At 34.3% G+C, this 3266-nt stretch overlaps 1 non-coding gene across 1 annotated transcript; it reads left to right on the top strand.

The window, feature by feature from the left end:
* The first annotated feature begins 1254 nt into the window (after nucleotides 1-1254).
* LOC148093406 (small Cajal body-specific RNA 24) lies at nucleotides 1255-1380 on the top strand. The gene has a single exon (XR_015714457.1).
* The last annotated feature ends 1886 nt before the right edge of the window (nucleotides 1381-3266 follow it).

The raw sequence follows: 3266 nt of genomic DNA, 5'->3' as shown, positions 1-3266 counted from the left end.
ACCTAAATGCCTGACTGAGATGGAAAAAAGTGAGAAGGGACACTTTACAATATTAGGAATGAAAAAGGTACAGGGAGACTCATCCTACAGATGTTAAAAGAATAATTAGGGAGTATATGAACAGCTTTACGCCAATGGATAAGACAACTTTAGATAAAATTATTTGCAGGCACAAATTACAGAATCTCACTCAAGAAACAGAATTTAGAGTTAAAAACTTTCCCACAAGACTGGAAATAACACCAATTTTTCACAATTCTTTCAGAATTTGGAAGAGGAGATTACGCCTTTCTAGTCTACCTATGCTAAATATGGAACCAAGAAAATTCTCAGAACAGTTGGTTTATTCACATTTAAAACCTGGAGGCCAGAATTACTCTGATAACAAAGACCAAAGACATTACAAGAACAGAAAATTACAAATACACCTCACAAATTACAGAAAAATCTGTAACTATATTTTAGCAAATTGTATCCAGCAACATATGAAAATAAGATATCATAAGCAAGTAACACATATTCTCAGAATGACTGTAATGCACCATTATCAAAAGAACAAAGAAGAAAATTCTTATGACCATCTCAACAGATCCAGGAAAAATATTTGTCAAAATTCAATATCCATTCATGAAGAAAACCCTCAGCACACTAGAAAGAGAAGAGAATTTCCTCAATATAATAAAGGACTTCTAACAACCTACAGCTAGCCTCATACTGAAATTAGGAACCAGACAAGAATGTTCAAGATCAACACTTCTATTGAACATAGAAATGAAAATGTATGTGCAAACAATGGAATGACACTCGGGGGGTAGGGGGGAGAAACAAACTACTGACACATACAACATGGATAAACAAAACATCAAAAGCATTGTTAATTAAAATAAGTCAAGAGCCAAAGACTATATATGTATGATTCTATTTATAGAGGACATTCTGAGAAATGCCCAAGTCTGAGCCTTGGGCTAGGAAGCAGAGAAGTGGTTGTCAGGGATAAAGAATGAGAGGTGTAATTAACACAAAAGAGCACCAGGGAACTTTTGGGGACAATGAAAGTATTCTTTATCATAACTGTGCTGGGAATTATACCATTAATATACATCAAATTTGTACAATTAAAATGGCTGAATTTTTTGCATGTAAATTATATGTTAAATGTAATTTTAAAGGTTAACATTTTTCTGAAAAAAATTAATTGGATTTATTTATTAAATAATAATATGTTAAGAGTAATACCAAGAGTACTGGGTAGAGTGGACATTTACTTTTATTCAGTTTCTCCATAAGGTGAAGAAAACTCTTTGCAAATGTCCTAGAGAAATATAGTAGCTGTTTACCCTTTGTGAGTAAAAAGGGTAGATTATTCCACTACTAACATAAATAAAAAAATAAAATATATATATTTTTTCAAAAGAGTATTGGGTAAAAGGCATTTAGCCATTGATTTTGCCTCACTCATTTTAGACCATTTGGGTCTAAAAATATTTTTATCTATAATGTTGATAAAAAAAAAAAAAAAAAGACCTGTATTTGTCCTTTTAGGAGTAAAAGCATTTTGAGTTTTAACATAAATATTCCTTTAATGGCTTAGCCAGTGTGGCTCAGTGGTTGAGCATGCAGGAGATCAAGGTTCGAGTCCTGGTCAGGGCACATGCCCGGGTTGTGGGCTCGATCCCCTGCAGGGGGCGTGCGAGAAGCAGATCAAAGACTGTCTCTCATCATTGATGTTTCTGTCTCTCTCTCCCTCTCCCTCTCCCTTCCTCTCTCTGAAATCAATAATATATATGTGTATATTTAAAAAAATAAATATTCCTTTAATGAATATTATTCATTAAAATGTTACAATTCTCCAATATACCAGGCAGCCCAGCTAAAAGAATTCCTAAACTGTTACATCATTCTATTATCTCCCGTCACATGAACTTTAGCTGTGCAGGTAAACAGTATTGTTATTTTCTTCTGTTGGGCATATAGGTCATGGCAAATGGTAACCTCTGAAAGACACTGCTTCACACTGTTTTTGATCAGGCACTGGGTATTCTCCAGATTGCAGTGAAATATTTTATTAGTTGTTGCCAGTGCAATAGATCCTAACTTATCTTTCATCTGACCTTAAATATAAATGAAAAACAACACATTTCTTTCAAGTCGAACTGAAAATAAGTAAGACAAATTGAAATAGAGGCCTTAAGCCCCTTCCAATTTATATTCTGAATCAAGCTAAAGAAAAAAAAGAATTAGAATTATCTTTTCTGCTGTTGAATTACATTTAATTTTGGAGGCCATGATTATATTTTTCAATTTATTTTGGGGGAGATCAAAAGAAAAAGAACAGTATTCGGCATAAAGGACAATTTGTAATCAATGTTGCTTAAAACATCAAACCATGGGCATAAGAGGCTACTGATTTTTAGGCACTAAGCAACATTTCACCTAAAGGTGAATCATTTCTTTATTGGAAAGCATTTAGACATCTTCCTTCTGGGGTTAATATGAAAACAAAAATAAAAACAAACAAATAAACAAAAAGACATGTAACTTTTCCAGATACTCTTTAGGATCATGATATTGGATAAAACTGTAAGATCTTATAGTTACAAAAATGGAAAGAATCAGACTTGGAAAGAGGCCTAACTTTCAGTGAAGGTCAACTGAACGACACAGATACATATCTCTAGAATGAACCTGAAGAGCAATTCCTTGAAAACAAGCCAGAGCCTTGGCCCGTGGGACTTTAGAAAGATTGCTATGTTATAGGCCACCATGTCTGTTTTATAGACACGCTTAGATAGGAAACTCCTCTTGTTGCCTTTACTCCCAGTGAAATTTGAATCTGAAAAAATCCATGACTCAAGTGCTCCACTTCATTACTGTGTATCGATTGTTCATGTGTATCCTTCTAAGAAAGCAGAGAAACATAGCTGTTCCAAATCCTCTTATTTCAGACCGACACTCTCATTTAAAACACGAGAGTGGAAAAACACAATTAACATGACTGTTAAACATCATCTTAAATTTTAATTCCTATCATCGGGAAGGTAAATTTTTAAGGCAGCCAAGCAAGATAGGAGAATCATCTCTCTGTCTGCCCTCTCTGGTCTTGACCAAAACACATGCAACCACTTAAATGGTGAGTAACAAGGGGATAAAGTGGAGGGAAAATTACATTTCGAAGGATGTGAGGGCAAGACCATCTTGAATATAGTCCACATGTGCAAAGATAGGAAGCAAGTAATAGAAGTAGTTGCCAAGATTTGGGGTACATG

Source organism: Miniopterus natalensis, chromosome 4, assembly GCF_054644295.1.
Source record: "Miniopterus natalensis isolate mMinNat1 chromosome 4, mMinNat1.hap1, whole genome shotgun sequence".
Classification (NCBI taxonomy): domain Eukaryota; kingdom Metazoa; phylum Chordata; class Mammalia; order Chiroptera; family Miniopteridae; genus Miniopterus; species Miniopterus natalensis.
This window is presented reverse-complemented; position numbering and strand designations above follow the sequence as displayed.